General features: G+C 36.7%; 1 protein-coding gene across 8 annotated transcripts in view; it reads left to right on the forward strand.

Annotated features, from left to right (window-relative positions):
* Window positions 1-19,966, forward strand: part of LOC134545533 (protein N-terminal asparagine amidohydrolase) — a 346,287-nt gene that overhangs the window by 148,969 nt on the left and 177,352 nt on the right. The window contains exon 1 of one of the 8 annotated variants that reach the window (XM_063388616.1): window positions 7,663-7,784. The exons of 5 other annotated variants lie outside the window; for them this stretch is intronic. The gene's annotated coding sequence lies outside the window, so the exon portion shown is untranslated. Of the gene's footprint in view, window positions 1-7,662; window positions 7,785-19,966 lie in introns of those variants that run through there. 2 more of the 8 variants (XM_063388614.1, XM_063388611.1) reach the window with 2 other exon arrangements.

Genomic DNA, 19,966 nt, shown 5'->3' on the forward strand with positions numbered 1-19,966 from the left:
TCAACGTTTAGATCATCTAATACAGAATTCAAGATTCGGATTCAAGAAAATAGGACGTGTTTTTTTGCAACTAATTTAATGCAGCTAATTACAGTAACGAAATTATCCGTTATATTAGTGTGTAACACTGCAGAATAAACATTTTTTTTTAATTTTTTTTTTAAATTTTGGCAAACGCATGGTCTATACAGGTTTGTGAGAAAAGTGTTATGCGTATATATTTGTTTAAACAAGATTTAAAGCCGTTCGTTTAGCGAGAAAATTAAAATATTTTTCTGTATGTTTATCGTAAACAGTCGTACATTTATTTATTTTAATGTCTTCAACTAACATTGACCGTGTGGAAACTTATATAAATTTCTGGAACATTTTAAGAACTTCATGTAGGGGAAGTCCGGGAAAAGCAAATAACTTAATTTTAAACTAATATCTGCATGTCACTAAATAACTCAGGTGACTGAAATTTGTTGTGTTGATTCGTTGTTTTATGTACTATTAAGTTTTGCCAAAATTAAATTTTATTTTAAATTATACATTGTTTAAATTATTTTTTTTAAAGTATCATACACATTATTCGCTTTGCCCTTGTATAGGTCCAAAGCGAATAAGAGCAAAGGGCAAAGTGAATAACAATGATATCAAAAACAATATTAAGCAAGTACAATTTAGCTACGACTTGACAGTTAAAGTTTAAGTAGCAAGTTATTTCTCTTGTAAATAATAAGCTTTAATTTGTCATATTTCATTTTTTTTTCCATAAACAATTTAGGCTGCAAAGTAACTTTCTTAATGTTAATGTAGGCCCTATTATTTATATTGCAATATAAAAGCATAAAAGTCCCAACTAAAGCATATTCTGAAATTCTGTTACACTTTAAAACATCATGCTTGGGATGTTGCAGCGTTATATTAAATTCTGTCACTTCACTCACACTCACGACACAAATATTGTCCAGTTCCACAATATGAAGTGCAGGACTCATGACTCCAGAGTTTGCACAGAGCACACTGAATCCAGTCTTCTGTTGGGGGATCCTCATATGGTGCTTCACATATTTGACAACTGTATTCTGATTCTGTGCTTTCGACGTGTTTTTCACTCTTCTTCAGTATCAACAATTTTTTCTTTTCTGAAACGTGAAGAGTAGTGCATTTTTTAGCATTTTGTTTCAGTTTCAACTTTTAGTAGACCTTAACTGGAGTGCTAGTCAGTACTTCAGCTTGCTGGGATTTTCTTTTTCTTGTGTTTTGCTTGCGAGATGCAGTTGGCAGGGGTCTAATGTCTCTTGGACTAGTCCTGGAAGCACCTGATGGTCCTGCTTCACCTTCTAAAACATTTGAAGTGCCAGGGACAATGCTGGAACAATAATTGCTATGCACTACTGATTCTCCACTGCCATTTTCATTTGCATTTCTGTCTGGCACTAAAGCAGGAGCATAATCTTCATCACCAAAGATATTTGGGTTGTAGGGTCACAAGCCAGCAGACTTGAATCCGCTTACAGCATTCTGTGTTGAGGCAGCTTTCAAGTATGCTGGGGAAAGCAATTTAGAAATATCGTATTGGTTGATAACTCTACAAGCATGGTTCTTCTGAAACGAATTTACTTCTTGTTCAAAGTATTTCTTCAAAGGCCCGTAAACAGCTCGGTCAAGAGGCTGCATTTTGTGAGTGGTGTGTGGAGCAAAAGACACAAAAACCACATTATTTTCAGTGGAAAACTGAAGAGCAGGGTAAAATTTGTGTGATTCGTGGTTGTCAAGCAAAAGCAGAATTTTTTTTCTGGTTTAGGGCGGACATGTTCAACAAAGAATTGCAGCCACTGCAAGAATGCTTCACCATTACTCCATCCATTGTCTGTGCACGTTGCTTGTGTTCCTGGTGGCGCATCATCCAGCAGTCTCTCTTGCATGCGCTTTCTAGCAAAAATTAAGAAGGGTGGAATGAAACCTCCAGCAGCATTATAACAACAAATCACTGTAGTAAGTGTTCCTCTTTCTGCACTTGAGATTATTCCTACCTGTTTCTTTCCACAAACTGAGAGAATTTTAGGGGGTTTATTTGTTGTTGTCTGAATGCCTGTTTCATCCATGTTGAACAATGTGCTTGCACTCACATTATATTTCTCCATCTGGTCCCATAAAATCTTGTAAAACCTATCAACTTGCGGCCGATTAAAGCCCCTTGCTCTAGCGATTGTTGTCGGTTCCGGCTGTCTGAGCGAAATTTCAGGATGCCTTTGCTGAAATCCCATAAGCCACTCATTACCAGCACTACGATTCTTATCCCAGTTTGATGGATGAGCTATGTTGTTCTTCTGGGCGAAGTCATATGCTAGTCCCATGAATTCACGTCTTGTCAAACCGTAAAAGATGCTGTCCATTTTTTTTTATATAGTCTAAAAGTTCAATTTCTTGTTCATCTGTGAATACAGTTCTGAACCTACCATGCCGCTTTTTGCTTGAACCTGACATACAATGTCTATAAAGAGTTGCAAAGGGTATTCCATATTTTGTTGCAACAGAATTTATTGAATTAACTTCACATTCTTCCATCGCTCGTTTCATGGTTTCCTCCGACCAGTTTCCTTGGTTGGTTGTTCTCTTGTATTTATACACCATCTGTGGACAGAGTTCATTTTGATATAAAATGTCGTATACTGATTGTATGGTGTAATATTTATGAGCATTACGGAAACTATGAAAAATTATTAACTTATTATGAAAACACATAGGCCTAAACTTAGAATTTTTTTAATTTATTCATTAAGTGCGAGTTCCTACCACAACTATGCTTGCAGTTATAACATTATGCCAGTAAACTAAAAGTTTAAGAACAACAAATATGTGGTAGGATTAAAAGCACTGGAAGACGAGTGTTTAAAATCTTAGTATAAAATAAGTTTTGTATAGAGTAAAGAGTTCCTGCTTCGTAATTATAATACTTATATTTTATAACTAGGTTTTTATACAGTTCAATATTTACATGTTAAAGAAATTTAACCGTTTTTTTACATACAGAGGATAATATATAATTTACAAAAATAAAATTAATTCTAACATTGTCAACATTTCACGAACAGCAGTTTATTTTCCACTGTAATTTTCGGTGTTATTCTGCTGAATTATACGACATGCACACTCGGGACACATTAAATATCACTATGAATCATGTTTGTATAACAAAATTGTTGTCAGGGCAAAGTGAATAGCTAATAATATTAATCCGGGCAAAGTGAATAGCTATTCACTTTGCCCGCTTTGCTGCCATTACAGAACAATGAGAGTAAATAAAATTTACTGACACGTTACTATTTACGTTATATGCTATACATGTAGGCCATTGTATGGGTATCATATGATACAGTAATAATTATTCTGTCGTTAAAACTTCTTGAGTAGTTTTAAACAACTCACCTTTATAAAATCTTAACAAATCTGGCAAATTCTTTTGTAATTATCTGTATGCGCCGTTCCTGTCGATGTCCATCTCGTACCGAGTTCCTTCGAGGGCCGATAGGTAGCTCCACCTCCTGGGCGAGTAGGCTAGAGCCATCTGTTGTCATTCAGTTAATACTGCCTTTATTCGTTTTACCCGGCCTATTCTCTTTGCCCGGACTTCCCCTACACAACATCCACTATGTTCTTCAATATTACAAAATGAACGATTAAACAATTTCTTATACTTATTTCATGCAGCGAAAGTGTTTCGAATGTTTAAAACTCAATGCATCCAGCATTAAATAACCCAGAACGAATGTCATATTATGCTTACAAAGGTAGTTATGAATTTTTTGACCTTCGAACACTATTTTTCGTCCCTTGCACTAATACGTGGTGGTATAAAAATTTGCTTTGGACCAAGGTTTAAGATAATATTAATATGTTTTGAAATAATTTTCGAACGAATTTTATAGTAAATAAGTTTTGAATTTTATTTTTATTTCAACTTCTGTTTTTACTTTAATAGTTTGTCTCATAAAAAATTGTTTCAGCCAAAGGTTTTAGATAATGTTTAGGATTTATACTGTTAATTATAACGGATTTTATAGATTTTTAAATGATATTGGCTTCTTGGATTTTCCTATGATGAACAACGGCATTCGTGGCATCCGTTGGCATTGCTACAAGTTGTAATTGTGAGTCTGTCTTTAGCAAACTTTGTTCCTAACACAGGTTCATTTTTAGCAGCAAGAGTGGTTTTTGGAAGCATTTTGTAATTTAGGCCTGTTTCGTCTACATTGTAGACTTGTTCTGGTACAAGATTCTGTTCTGTAACCAACTGCTCAAATTTATACAAATTCTTCAGCAGCATAATCATCAGCTGAGAGTTTTCCCCCCGCAATTATAACATGTCATATTCCATGACGCAACTTCCATTTATGAAGCCACCCTTCGCTATCGCAAATCTTTTCTAGATCTCCTCCAAACATTTCATATAATTTTATGGCTTTTTCTTTTACGATGGGGCCTGACAAAGGCGTTCCCTTGCGCCTTTCCTGACAAAACCAAACCAATAACGCTTCATCCGTAAGTTCAAGTTTTGGTTTTTTCAACATATTTCTACTTTTTAACGCATGATCTGTCTCAACTGTCACTGAATACGCTTCCAAATTTTTACGGTTCTTTTAATAACAGACTCACCTTGGTCCAATCTTTGTAACATGTCAAATTTTTGTTGCAGAGAAACACAAACACGTTTACGTTTTTGAGTTTCCATTGTCACACACGTAACCCCTACAATAAAGCTATGCGTATTCGTGAATAAACACAAACAGTATTGACGTTAAAAACATAGAACAGTGCAAGATTATAGTACGAGCACATTCCACACCAACAATCATGGCTGAACTGAAAGTTTGCGACACGAAAACATGTAGATGCGTTACTTTTTCAATTCTGGACAGGCTCGCCAACTACGGAGACTACGTCGGATATCCGGAGGAGTCGGTTGTGCGAAGGTCGGATATGAAGGGTTCTACTGGTCAATCATAAAGTTACAAATTTTGTCAACTGTACGTAATTCATTACGTTGCTGGTACAACTGCTCTGTAACTTTATTTTTGAAAATGGAACATATATATTAATGTAAAATTGCAGATTTTTATAAAAACGTACATTTACTTCACAATAGTGTTCGCAGTAATACTGGGTTTGGATTCTTACCCGGGCATTTATGCTTTTTTGTTCTTGTCCCAGTACCTCCAATAGTTAAAATTATTTGTAAACCTTTCCCTGAATAGCTTTCCAGTATTAACTGCGCACATTAATAAGCATAATAAAACAAAATCAATTCCAATTATTGAATATTCGATCATTTTTCCACGGTTTTAAAAAAAAAAATCTTGAATGAAACATATTAAAATGTAACATTATGCCCTATTTTTTGTAATAAATACTCAGTATTATATCCAAAAAAACGTATTTATATATGCAAAAATAACCATAGCCATGTGTTGTACAAAGTTACAAATTATTTCTTGGCAACTGTTTCCAAAGGAATCTTTTGTAAAAGTAAAGAAAATGTTTTTTTTTTTTTTTTTTTTTCCTGTTTTGAGTTTGGTTATAGCTGCTTTGTAAACATGTTACATAACTGTTCAGTTGTCCTCAGTGCTGTCTTATCCATCTAAGTTGATTGCTTAAATTGGCTTGGCTTGGCTTGTAGGTTTTCACCGCGGCAAGTTTAATAGTCTCCGTCGTTGCCGTTGACAATGTAGTCGTCATATTGAAGCTAGCATTTGCGTACTTACTACTACTACTACTAGATAAAACTTTCAACTTGAAGTCGCGAAAAACCCACAAGCTCACGCCAGTTCAGGCAGTGACCATGAAAGCTTGTGAATCTTGTTACTTTAAGGGGCCCGCCTATAGTCAGGGTGTATTTGTGTGAGGTGGGATGATAAGCGCGACGCTCGCTGGTGCTTCTAGCGCGGTGTCGCCTCTAAGCGCAAGGCTCTGAACAAGCGCGCAGTCTCCTCGTCGTGCATAGTGCAACTATGAGATTTTGAGTGTTAACCATGTCATCATATGGCGGAGAAATGAAGATAATGGTGTAATGCAAGTCCCGTGCGTGCTTTCAAGAATCCCTACCGGGAGTTCCGTGTTTTAAACATTATTTTGATAACACTTGTCTTGGACACTCCTAATATTATATTTAAAAATGATGTCCGAAAACAAAACTACTCATCCAACTTCAGCGTATTCTGAAATGATTATTGTAAACAGACCTCACTCAGATATCTTAAGCAGTCTTTAAATCGCGTGGTTTTTTTTTCTGAAGCTCTGCTCAACGTATTTGCGGGGGCCTCGACTGTGGTTGGCGAAACAAAGGCGCTTTTCGTATTTAATTATTTTCATTAGTTGCACTGCTAGAAATCACAATAAAGTTACAGACTTTTCAAGGAATAATGCACCTGAAATAAACGAACGCATTTTTCCTAGCAATGCAGACAACTCATATTTTTGTGTAAAATACGTAGTATTCCAACTTCTGAGATCTGTGTTCCGTTGTAAAAAAGGTGAACATGGGAAACAAGGAAGAATAGAGTGTCTACTGGAGGCTTGACAAGTTCCTGAAGGTTTTTGTGAAGCCTTCCAAACCAAGAGGATTCTGGAGTTCATATCTAAAGCAAGCAGACGCGGTATCCGTTAATTTACAGTAATCCATGGATAACTTGTGACCGGTGTTCGTAAATTTTAAGAGTTGGTTAAAGTGTACAGTAAAATCGCAGTAAAATCGAGCATTTACAATTCGTTGTATTTACTTACAAGCGAGATGTGTTTTAGCGTATCTCATCCTAAGTTTGTAGTGTGCACTTTAATGGGCATTTTCTCTGTCTTTCCAATGCACGGTTTCTACCATTAGCGCTGTCGTGGTTAAGGCGTGCTCTGTTGCCAAATATATGCCACAGAGCACAACAGTTTCAGACCCTCTTTATAATGTAGTGACAATTTTTTTTTAAATGTATATGAAATATTTTATTTTTAAAAGGAACAATTGGAATGAGAATTTCTAAAATAAATTTTCTACTGGTTTTTAATCAAGAGCATCATCTGATAATATTCTATTCTTACTTGTAAGGAAACATAACTGAAAGATGCCAGCTTGGTTTCAACCATATTTTTAACATTTTCTATTTAAAATTTTGGCTTTATTTGATTACAGCATATCATCAATGTAATGCCTTGTTATTAATAATGATCGACTTCTACAAATAATCTCTCTTGTGATTTTTTTCTTTCATAAACGTACATAATATATAAGTGTAATAATAGTGTCAAAAGATACTTACAATTATAAGGCCTTAGTAAATTCAACTTGTAGTAAAATTAAAAAAAAATATATTAAAACTTATAATAACTATTGATGGTATACAAAATAATATGTTAATAATGTAAACAAGCCGGGCTAGGGTCGATCTGGCAACATCGGGCGCCAGTAGCTCTGTACTCTGGCCTGTAATCTTAGCGTGAGACGGACTATAGTCGAACGCTGTCGGCAGAGATGTGGGGAGGGGGGAGGGGGCAGGGCCAGCACCGTATCGCCTGGCTGTCGTTGGCCGGGCCCCGCTCCTTTCCTCATGGCTGCGCGGCCAATGGCGCGTGGGGATCATCTCCCCTGACCTCTGGGAAGGAGGGCCCTCCTTATCTCGTGTCTCAGATAAGGCAGCTCGTCCTCTCGTTCCGAATGTTGGTCGGCGTCAGTTGGTGCATCGCTGGCCGCCGCGGAAGACTCCCTTCCCTGGCCTCATTCCCCCGTCTGCGCCCGCGCTTCTTGGGATCAGGTGAATATTTGCTTCCTTCCCCGTGGCTCCGCGGGGAGGTGTGGGTGTCTGTTCTCAAGTTGTCAGAAATTGAATGGCAAAACAAATCGTAGCTGTACACACATATATATATATAGCCTATATTCTTACTGGTACAAAAAATTCCAACGGAAACCAGTTGCCCAGTAATCGTTTGTAATACTACAATAAGGATATTATAACTTTGTACAACACATGACTGGTTATTTTTGTGTGTAAGAAATACTGAGCATTTCTTACGAAAATTGGCGCATATTTTTTTATTGATGTTTCATTCAAGCATAATGTTTTAAAACATGGAAAATATAATCTAATATTCAACAATTTGACTTTGTTTTATTATGTTTATTAATGTTCGCATTTAATACTGGTAAGCTATTCAGGTAACGGTTTAAAAATTACTTTAACTATTGGAGGTACTGGGACTCCATAAAGCATAATTGCCTGGGTAAGAATCTGAACCAAATAGGCTATTATTGCGAACACTATGTCGTAGTGATAGAGTTATTTTCACGTAAATATAAAAATGTACGAATATCTGTAATGCTAGAAGTTTGTTTAATGACTTGAAAGGAACTAGCTAGAAATACTCGTAAGAAGCCATAATGTAGTGAGTTTCGCATTGCTAAACAAACATGATACCAACACATCTGCAAGGAATTTGCGTTTAACGTAATTATAAACATAACGCATTCTGCTATCCGGGTAGGAAAAAGGGGGTAGGGGTGGGACGTTCTTATTTTGACTTCAAGTGTTAACATGGTATAGAACAACTCCCTTATTTCTTACCTTCAGATGATGCAATCTTGGTCCCAGCAATTTTTTAAGCAATTCCAATTTGGTATGGTTATAATTTGCTAGTTTTCCTTCGTTGAGGCAGAAAACACTCACTCATTAAGAGATTTTCTGAAATTAAAAGAAGTTGGCCTATATTGACGGTATTATTACAGTTGAATAGTTGTTCTCACAAATTAGGTTAAAACTAAAACGCCAGTAAGACGTCACAGGGGAAACAATTATAAGCAGCTAGTCACTTTAAACTTCAAGCATCCCAAAATATTATATACTTTGCATTAATGAAGCAAAAATTTAAATATCTAAAGATAAAAGAAATAAGGCCTAAAAATGTTGGAGCCAAGAGGGCGTCTTTCTGTTTCTGTATCTCATCCGTTGTAGTTGGTCTCGTAGCCCGAAAACAGTACTGAGGCGGGCGTCTGCAGAAATTTTGATAAAAGTAAGAATTCATGAGCTATCTCGCTTTTTTTCGTGAAGAAAAATCTGTAGTCTTTCAAGCCGACCCTATAAGAAGTGAATGAGAAAGGGTAAAATATACCTATATATTTTTTTGGATTCTTATTATTTTTTTCTGACAAACCCACTTGGCCGAAAATTTAGGACATTGTTAGGTAATAGATAACTTTAATTTCATGATAATTTACAGTTCCTTAAAGATTATTTCAGATATAAAAGTAGTAAATGTTAAACACTAGAAGTTTCAGGTTGTTATATATTAAGCATCTAGATAAAATCATTTTCTCAAAACTAAATTAAATATTAGACAGTAAAGTTAGTATATTTCACTCTGTATAATGTAGTTACAGTTTTTAACTGGCGATCCAACAGGAAACTCCTATGATAATGATCAATAAACAATTCTGCGACAGGGCTAAAATCATCTCGTTATTGTGGCAACTTTAGCCACGCTTCTTGGCATTGCTCTCAAAGACCAACATAATATTTAACTATCAGTGAGTGAAATAAAGCATACCTAATCACCAGCGATTGAAAATAAATCTTACTCGCGAAGATTTTGTAAAGCGATAATTCGTTATGCATTAGGACATCAAAAGTGAGTAATTGCATCGTAGTCGGAGGTCTACAAAGGAAATGTCTGGCGTTCTGTTAAAATTGCTTATTTTCCTTCAAATAAAACACTTTATTTGCATCATTATTGAAGCAAAGTTTCACTGTCCAATTTTTATCATTAATACCGCACTGGTAAAAAATCTTCACCTTAAAATTCACAAAGGATGATGGTAAAAATACTATTCGGTGATCTATATGAATTTACGGATATTATCTTAAATTCCAAAGTGCTTACCACTCAATTTATATTGAAAGTTTCAGTTTGCGAACAGTATTTAAGAGTCGTTGCACATGTCTATACCAGTTTCGTTCCATGGTTCCCTCTATGTCGTGTACTACTTACCTTTTACGTGTGCAGAATTCTACGCAGAGGATTGTAAAAGGTATAGGAAAGAGAAAGTTCCTGTATCTTTAATATTTCTTCAAAAACTTTAGGGTCACCGCTGAAAGTTCCATATAGGCCCGTTACTGGCGCAAATACTGCACGCCCGTTCGTTTCCTTCGCGCGTAGAGGCTGTAAGGCGTGTGATGCGCGAGCCAGAGTCGCCCTTAGTGCCTTGCGCTTTTAGAGCTCGTGCGCCCAGCCAGGCGGCCACCTTACGAGCGTATGTCCCGTTCCAGATTAGTATTTTATATTTACGTTCCACACGGTTAAGCTTGTCGATATTTTTGAGTAGCTGAACTTTCACAAAATGTAAAAAAAAAAAAACAAAAAAAACATAGGCCTATATCACATACTTTTTGCAGAATTAGCTGGCAAAGTTGCATTTTTAACGTTTTTGTGCAGTATGGATAAGGAGAATGAAATATAATATAGAACTGGAAATTTTTAGGTTTAAAGTCAATTTTATTGGCTACTATGTGATACGGTTTAGTTTATTTCAGGGGGAAAAAATATAAAATTTTTGATAGCCTTATAAAAACATAAACATTTATATGATTCTAGAAGTTTAAATAAAATTAAATAAATTATTCTGAAAGAAAATTGATCCATACCATTCAGTAGCCACCGGCATTGCTTATTTTAAACACAACAATTTTCAGTTATGTATTACCATTTGGTTCTTCTTTTTCATACTGCACAAAAATATTAAAAAATTCAGATTTGCCAGCTAATGCAAAATGTATGCACTACTTTAGTACAGATTAAGTATCAGATTTTATTCCTAACCCCAAAAAGATTGTAATGATAGTGTTTTATAGTGAATTTTAATTACCCATAAAAATACTTGTAAGGTTTAAAACTAAAAATGAGGGGCGCTTGCAATATATATAGTATGGAGACAAGCCGTAACGGACGCACCAATTAACAGTGCGTGTCAAATTCATTGCAACGCCATCTATTGACGAAGTTGTAACTGTTATCAGTGCCGTTAGTTCGCTAGTCGCCGTGAGCTTTGCTAAGCGGACGGGTTCATCAAGGTAAAGGATGGGAAGTTGCCAGACCTTAATGTATGACCGTGTGGCGGACATTTCTCCTAGCCGTGCATGCGTGATATAGGCACCGCCTGCGAGTGCGTCATTATGCATCCCGCAACTCTGTATTGTTCTGCTCGTAGCCTAATGCCACGAATCCTGGAGCTTTGCTAAACAAAAAAAAATTGTAACGAAAAAACAAACTGAAACTGAAAAGAATGCGAATAATTAGTGCATTGTCATCCAGTTCTTATCTATGTTCAGAATTTTAAGTCTCTAGCTCATCGAGAAATTAGTTTAAAATCGATTGCAGAATTTTTACCGAACAGACAAACAGATAGACAAGAAAGTGAATTAATAAAAACGTTTCAAAAATAAGTGTCCATTATATATTGTTATATAAGTATTCGTAACTAAAACCTGAGAATAAATGACCAACTTGACTGGATTGTAGAATACAATTTTTGACGAAGTAGTAGATCTGTGTTCCACATGAAATGCCGTTTTGTATCCAAACTGTCCAATGACAGCAGGACGAGAGGACATCGCAAAGAACAGCGATATGTTTATTCTTTGAATATGCCAGCCATATAATGGAGTATGTATGGGATCAGACAATTGACTTGAACTTAGGTATCAGTTTTTTAAAGCCATTCTTAAAAGAAAACCTACTCGGTTAAAAATCTTTAGCTACACGTGCCAAGCCATGTACTACAGCTATTACTTCATAAAGCTCGTGCTATGAATACATACAATGCTGTGCCTTAGGTATCTTTCTTTCTACTTCTGCTTGCTTTTTCGTGCCTGCGTTTCGTAGGTTGCGTAGATAAGATCGTTTACTTTTTTTTTTACAGCTCTGAAAAGAATTCATCTTGAGCATCTTAGTTAAGGATGCATAGCTCGTAGAATTTTTCAGGAGCACCAGCGCAGCGGCACAGGCTTGGCGAAATCATTTTTCTCGATCTGCCACGCCGCTTGCGTATTGTGTTCGTGCAGCTCATGAAGACGACATGTGCTGTGGTTCGCTGATTTGAAATAAAACAGCTGAGGTATAATAGCTGAGGTTTGTTGCTCTGAAGTGAGGATATCATTCGAAGTTATTCTGGGCACTAATGAAGTTATTACCAGTGTTCGATCATTACTTTGGTGGTTAATTTTGTGACGTATATGAAGTTCAGAGCGTGTTATGTTCTCCTATCTCAAATATTTTCCAATCAAATTAACAGGCTGTTCAACATTCTGTAAAATCGGGGAAAATCAGGAAAATTCAGGGAAAGTTATGAAATTGACTTGAAATCCTAATAGTTATTCTAGTTCCCAGTGATAGTAATATGAGGGTAAAATTTCATGCTCCTGTCTGCCATCACTCAGACTGAGAAAGCATTTCTTTTCGGATGGTGTCTTAGTGCATAGCCGTACACACTATGAAATTGCGCATGCAAGGTTCTGTTTTAACAAGGTCAGCTATGGGGATGTGAAGGTTGGCATTACTTTTTTTTCCTTCAGAAAATTGCAAAATAAGTAAGCTATTTAAAACACATACAAGGAATTTTATAATATGGGTTATGGAAAGTCAGGGAAAATTTTATGAAAGATTTGTTAAGGTTCCATGTACTACAGAAACGGCAGACGATTGGCGGAACCGTAAACATCTCGCGCTTCCGTGAGCAACTTTTACGTTTCCGCTAGTGGCGTACGCAGAATTTAATTGGGAAAATGAAAGGGGGGGGTGGGGGTGAAACCTCTTTGTTGGTTGCGGCTTGCATTCGAATTGTTTCCTTGTTTTAATGGGAGTGATATACATATAGTTTTAAGGATATCTGGGGGAGAGGGGGTGTCCCCTCCTGGTGTTCCACGTCGTCGTGGAGCGAGCCTCAGTGGAAGGATCGTCGGGAGTGCAGGGTGGCTTCTCTGCGTGATTACATGCCAACCAGCTGAATAGTTATTTTCTCTTCAGGTAATGGTTTTCGCCATGTTTGTTACACGCCTTAAACATTGGCTGAAGTGTGGATGTTTGCATTGCGAGAACTGTTTTAAATTACTTTTTGATGTGTAACATATTCGCTCTCGGGATACGAAATTTGCTAGGCGTAATTTCGTGAATGCGACGGAAGTTTCATCGAACGGAAATGTGTAATCACGGTGCTGCCACCTGTGGATCATCTGGCGCGAAACAAATTCTCTGCTACAAAGGGCAACATTATGAGAATTAACTTTTTAATGAATTTTATTTTAACAAGATGGGCAGCATTTGAATAAAATTCACGGTTGAAAATCAGGTCCAATGCCGGGGTTGAGGATTTTTTCAAATCTTTTTCGTTTTTATTGGAGTTGTTTCATTATACAGTTCAAAATTCCGGTCTGGTAATCGATTGATTCGATAGTCAACGTAGCTGCTCCGGTAGCGAATTCTAGAGGCGAGTGCGGGACCTACGTGTAATTCGCGTCCAGAATTGTAGTTGAAAACACAATAAACGTATATTTATCACGCTCGGCATTATTTTAAAGAATTTTACATTAAATTTAGCATCTGAGTTTCATATTTTAAGTGTATTTGCAACATGATAACACGTGGAATTGCTCGTTACAGAGGTTAGATGTTACACATCACTGCCGAGTACTGAAAGACTAACTCACATTTTTTTTGCGCCTAGCTGAAGTTTACAGTTGCACATTAAATATAAATATTTGGTGACTGCCCACTTAAATCATATGATATTTATTTTTGAAAATGTTTTAGTTTTATGGCAAAAAATTCTGCACGTTCCTGCGTATATTTTCTGTATCGTATTACATTAAGTTTTTCTCGACTCTAAAAAACATACCGTGGAATGTAAAAACGTTGTAAGACAATTTCATTAAAATTTACTGAGAAAATCCTGAATTGGTTCACCAGGTTTTTGTAGAAGTTCTACAACTTTTATAAACATCAGACGTAGGTAAAGCTGTAAACTGATTATAAACATTCCGATTTTAGGCGGGCTGGATAATGCTTTGACGGTATTTTTTTCATACTGGCTGTAACTATTTTTTGTTTGCCTTGACCTATTATCGAGTCCAAGTTTTCAAATACCTATACCAACTGGAGACTGACTAGTAACGAAACATTTTCTCTACATGTACGCTATATAAATCAAATTACTGCTGAATAGGCAGAGATAGGGAAAATTCACGTTATAATTTCGCCATAGACTAAAATTCAAATACATATACCTTTGAGCCGCATTCGGTATTGGCTCTCTGTTTATCTAGAGGGTTCTGGGCCAATGAGAACACCTCAACCAAAGAAGTATTCAATCGCAGATCTATGAATAGAGGTTTTACTAACATGTTTTAAATGTCTGAAACAGCCGTATGAAATATGCTTTGCACTTCTCCAACTTCTTGTGGATACAAGAAACCGTTCTCTTCAGTTGCGTTACTACAACACACCAATATCAGAAACTGGACTCAAACAATGCTTCTTGGATTGTGGGATTACGAAGGTTTCACCGACGTTTCAGTCGACATTGTAGTCACCATCATCAGGCCACAATATACTTGCTTCAGACAATGTCTGACGAAAGCTTGTGATCTTATGAACTTAAGGGGAATTAGGCCTTGCCATCTTGTAATTTAAAATATCTTGATAACGCTTGCAATAAAGTTTCCTTGATGAAATTTTTGGTTTGACATGGCATATGTTTTAGCTTTGGCTACTTGTTGAAGGCAACCCTTGTGAACTGGTGTGGTTATCATGATATTAGTTGAAGTTGCCCGTAAGAAATAATAAGTTATTTCCTCGTGGCGCTTACAGACTAGAGCTTTTTAGTAATTATGTGGTTGCAATAGGTAAAGAAGATCCGGAATGTATTATTTATAGTACCTTAACATTCCAAAAATTGAGATAAATAGTTTATATTAGAATTTTAGCAAAAATATGAAAAAAATCTAAGCTGGTGGGGCCTAATCCCCCTTAACGAACATTTTTAAATACCCCGCCCTGAGCGATGGGCGGTATTTTTAAATGCCCAGCCTCCTCCATTTTATAATTTATTTTAATGAGCTTTCCCGTTGCCACACGCGGCACTCGTGATGTGTTATCGCTTGTTCGCGAGGAGGAAAATAGAACGGTGCCAGACCCACGTGTTTGTCATTCGTTTCGGCCGCCGATAAGGCATCTTCGTCTTCTCGCTTCGAGATACCCTTTCGTCACTTGTCATGGAAATGCTCCCTTCTCTCGAGAGCTCCGGAAGCACGGACCAGCCACCGCCCCCAAGAAAAGGTCGCACATTATTTGCATTGCAGAGTCTCGCTAATACGGAATAGATGGGATCAGAGCCTGTCCGAATCACTGAAAATCCTGATTAAATGAATTTCCTTTAAAAAAATCACGTTATATAAGTTTTAGATAGTTAGCAAAACTATTAATAACACAGGTCTGCGATGAAAAAGTTTTTAAATAAATTTATCACAAACATCTAGATGTTGGTCTGTATAATGACCGACCATCCTATAGTCTATTGTTACCCTACTAACCTGCCTTTCCCCTGTGAGAAAAAGTATCACAAAAAAAGTTTTATGTAGTCTATGACTAATCATAGTGGTTTAAACTAAAAAAAAAACCGTGTAATAAAAGATTGTTTTATTAAATCTGTAACTATGGCTCCTCGGAGTTGCAAAAACAATCCAAATGTATTTTTATATATTTGCGGACAATATACAATAGTTAAGCAAAGATTAAAAAAATGCTTATTATGCTTACTTCGGAATGAGGTTATGTTACCAAGAGAAATAGTGGGTTCCGCATACAGTATGCTGGCTATGTGTTGAAGTGTAAGACAGTGGACTTACGGTAAATCAAAATCATTGTCATTCGGCATTCCTATGTTGTGACGGGAACAAAACAATCATACAGAATTCTAAAAACCGCGCCAAAATTGGGTATCCTGATGTTTCGTCTGTAACAAAGCCAGTTCCACATGGACCCGAATTACCCATACCAGTTCCTACTAACACTAACAGCTTCGAAACGCCTTTATCACAAAACTCACAACAAAGTGATCACCTGCAAAGGGGTCGTCCATTAATCACGTGATGTTTTTTTAGCAAAATTTTAACCCCCCCTCCCCCCTAGTGATTTGTGGTGAGGTTTTAGTCTACCCCCCCCCCCCCCCTATATCACTTTTTTTTTGATACAAAATATTTTTAAAAATTTCAGAATATTAGCTTTAAATATAGGTATAATCTAATTTAATTCTGGAAAATTAAGCACAGTGATAAAAATGTCCAGACACACTTTAAGGTTGCAGGTTTATTCTCACTGGCATAAAAATAATAAAGGAAAGGCTTATATGTGAAAAAACATATAACTTAATAATTACGCATGTATTCGGCGCCAAAATCACATTCTTACTGGCGACTGGCAAGCCGAGCCGGGTGGTTCATGTTGCGGCGGGCGGGGATATTGTTGCCTGGCTATGGCGAGTCAAGGTCACGCGTCGCTTTTCGGTTTAGTAGAAATCGCGCGAAAAAATAAATACACGTGATATATCTCTACACCCCCCTCCCCCCTTGTGATATTTCGTGATTTTTCCCGACCCCCCCCCCCCCCCCCCCTTTTCGAGCCTCACGTGATTAATGGACGATCCCAAAGCAGTGGTGAAATTTTTCACCATACAAATGACCCTCGACCTTTAAAACAGCAAGAACTGAATGATTTGGTACGGGATCTTGGATTACCTAAGGACGCTGCAGAACTTCTCGGTTCTCGACTAAAAGAAAACTATTTATTAGATGCTGCAACTACATGTTACTGGTATCGAAGCAGAGAACAAGAATTTGTGGAGTATTTTAAGAAAGAGGATGATTTAGTATTTTGCTATGATAATGGCGGTATAATACAAAAATTCAATATCGAATACAATACACAAGAATGGGGACTCTTTATAAATACTTCAAAAAGTAGCTTAAAGGCCGTCCTTTTGCATATCGGCAATAAATTTGCATCGATACCTGTAGCTCATTCAGTTTATCTTAAAGAAACTTACGAAAACTTGAAAAATGTTTTGGAGAAAATAAAATACACCGAACACAAATGGTTAGTTTGCGGTGACTTAAAAATCAAATGCATGCTTCTTGCTCAATAGCAAGGCTACACAAAATCCCCCTGTTATATTTGTGAATGGGACAGTAGAGCAATAAATTTACATTGGAAAAAAAATGATTGGAAAATTAGAATGGAATTGAAAGTTGGAGTAAAAAAGTCAACAATCCGAGCTTGATGGATCCCGAAAAAATATTGCTTCCACCACTTCACATCAAACTTGGTTTGATCAAACAGTTCGTAAAGGCATTACTGCAAGATGGAAATACTTTCAAGTATCTTTGTTCATGTTTCCCTAGCTTATCTGATGCGAAGTTGAAAGAGGGAATATTTACGGGACCTGATACCAGGAACCTGATTAGGGATACAGAATTTGAAAAAGTGATGACAACCTTGGAACGAAATGCCTGGCATGGCTTTAAAAATGTCGTATCTAAGTTTCTAGGCAACACAAAAGGTCCTGCGTACAAAAATATTTTCCAGGAAATGTTAAACCCCTATAAAAATTTAGGCTGTAATATGAGTCTGAAAATCTATTTTTTAAAGTCTCACATTGATTGTTTCCCAAAAAATCTAGGCGACTACAGTGAAGAACAAGGTGAACGGTTTAATCAGGACATAAAAGAGATGGAAAGAAAATATTAAGGCCTTTGGGACGTTAATATGATGGTGGACTATTGCTGGATGATACACAGAGATGAAATAAAAAATCATAAACGAAAACCAACCAAATGCAGCTTTTTTTTTCAAAAAGAAAACGTTATTATTAATTGTTTTCTTCATGTATACCTTAATGCTGCATTTTAATAGCTATAGACTCAATAAAACTTTATAAAATATTCTTAAATGTTTCTAATTAATTTTATTAATTTTTTGTTTTGTTCTTTTTCGTATTAAAATACTATATCATCTAAATCTGATAAATGTGACGTAGTCTATAGGTATCATATGAATACCGTTTTCTATTACTTTTAAGACAATTAAAACAAATATTAACCATTTAACAAAAAAAAAGTGTATCCCAGATGAGATCAGCGAACCCGGAAGGCAGCAAGAAACCACTGCAAACTCACTATGCCGGAGGAACCTTCAAGAGCGTCGCGGCTACAACTCTCGGGTCATTACGCTCAGAATTCGACAACACGCATTATTCATCATCGTTGACATTGATACATATTATTTGTTATTTTATTTTTATTACCGACTTTGCCTTCTCTTTCACTTAACAATTTGGCTAATTACACAAAGCTTAAGAAAAAACTAAACTTTATTTATAGAACCTGATAACTTAAATACTAAAATCCAGATATTGCAAACTAAAATCAACATCAACATACGTAAATAATAAACATTTTAAAAAATCATTCAAAAGACCGATATAAATATTACAAGTATATCTCCACGAACGTCTGCGAATAAATTAACAAGGCTATGGTTCTGAAATGATTTTATTTATTTTTTTATTTAATGGACGGCTATTTGCTTGAATAAATTTTTAATAAAAATGGACGCGTGGCCGTTACGCGCGCTAGAATTGAAAATTCACACAATCCACTTGAATGACAAAAAAAAAAAAATGTGGTAAAAAAACTGAGGCTCTTACCGGAAGTTCGCAATCGTAACAAACATAGCGATGAAAAAACCTGCAAAGAGTCTTACATTTGTCTCTCTGCTTTGTACGAAACTCGGACACGAAATTTGACATAGAATTCCTTCAAATAATACCGAGTATGATAAATATTCGGAAATTGTGTTTTCAACTTCATTTCTTGTCGCAAATCACACTTAGTTTCCGCACCCGCCGCTAGAATTCGTTGTTGGAGCAGCTACGCCGACTATCGAATCATTCGATGTTTAGAGCTAAATTTTAAACTAAATCATGAAACGGCTCCGATAACAGAGAAAAACACTTGGAAAAAAAAAAAAACCAACCATGACTTTGTACCAGCTTTTTCGACAAGGAATTTTATTTAAATACTGCCCGTCTTGTTACAATTCACAAAACAGTTAGGTCTACTATTATAATTTTACCTTTGGCTTTGTGAACTTTAGTTCGCGCCATCCTCCACAGATGTCAGCACCGTGGTCACACATTTCCGTTTCATTCACGAAATGACTCCCATCAAATGCCGTACGCCGAGAGCTAAGATGTGTCACATCAAACGAGAGAGAGAGAGAGAGAGAGAGAAAGGTGGACGACTGCCGACGCGGGCCCCGGCAGTCAGCTAAATGACAGTGTTGCGTTGGCCCTCGAGGTCTCGTCTTCTGCTAACGGACGTGCACGCACCGGTCTCGGCGACTGCCATCTGCCGCTGATCGGGGCCTTCCTCGCCGGGACGAGCCTCTGCCGCCCCCACCAACAGCCTCGCTTCCTCCCCCCGCCCTATCTTCCAACAACTCCGGAGGAAGCGTTCGTAGTAAGAATTTAATGAAAGCTGTCGAAATATTTGAATTGTACCTATTTAGTTATTTTTATTCCCTTATAATGAAGGACCCCCCCCCCCTTTTTTTTTTTAAAAAAAAAAGCCAGCATTCCAAATAGTAAGTAGTTGTAAGTTTCTTAATTGCATTTAATTGCGTTTCATTTTCATTCCTGTTCCGTTTTCTTTATAAAAGTGACAGTTTGCTTAACCGGTGTCGGGGTAAACTTATTTCCCTACAGTTTCTCGGTGCTGTTTTTCTTGAAAAGTGTCCAACCACAGGGGCGTAACGCAGAATTTAATTTCGGGAGTATGGGGGATAGAACCACATTGCCCGCTGCTTGCTTTCAAACTATTTCATTTTCTTGCTAAGAAAT

Source organism: Bacillus rossius, chromosome 1 (assembly GCF_032445375.1).
Source record: "Bacillus rossius redtenbacheri isolate Brsri chromosome 1, Brsri_v3, whole genome shotgun sequence".
NCBI lineage: Eukaryota > Metazoa > Arthropoda > Insecta > Phasmatodea > Bacillidae > Bacillus > Bacillus rossius.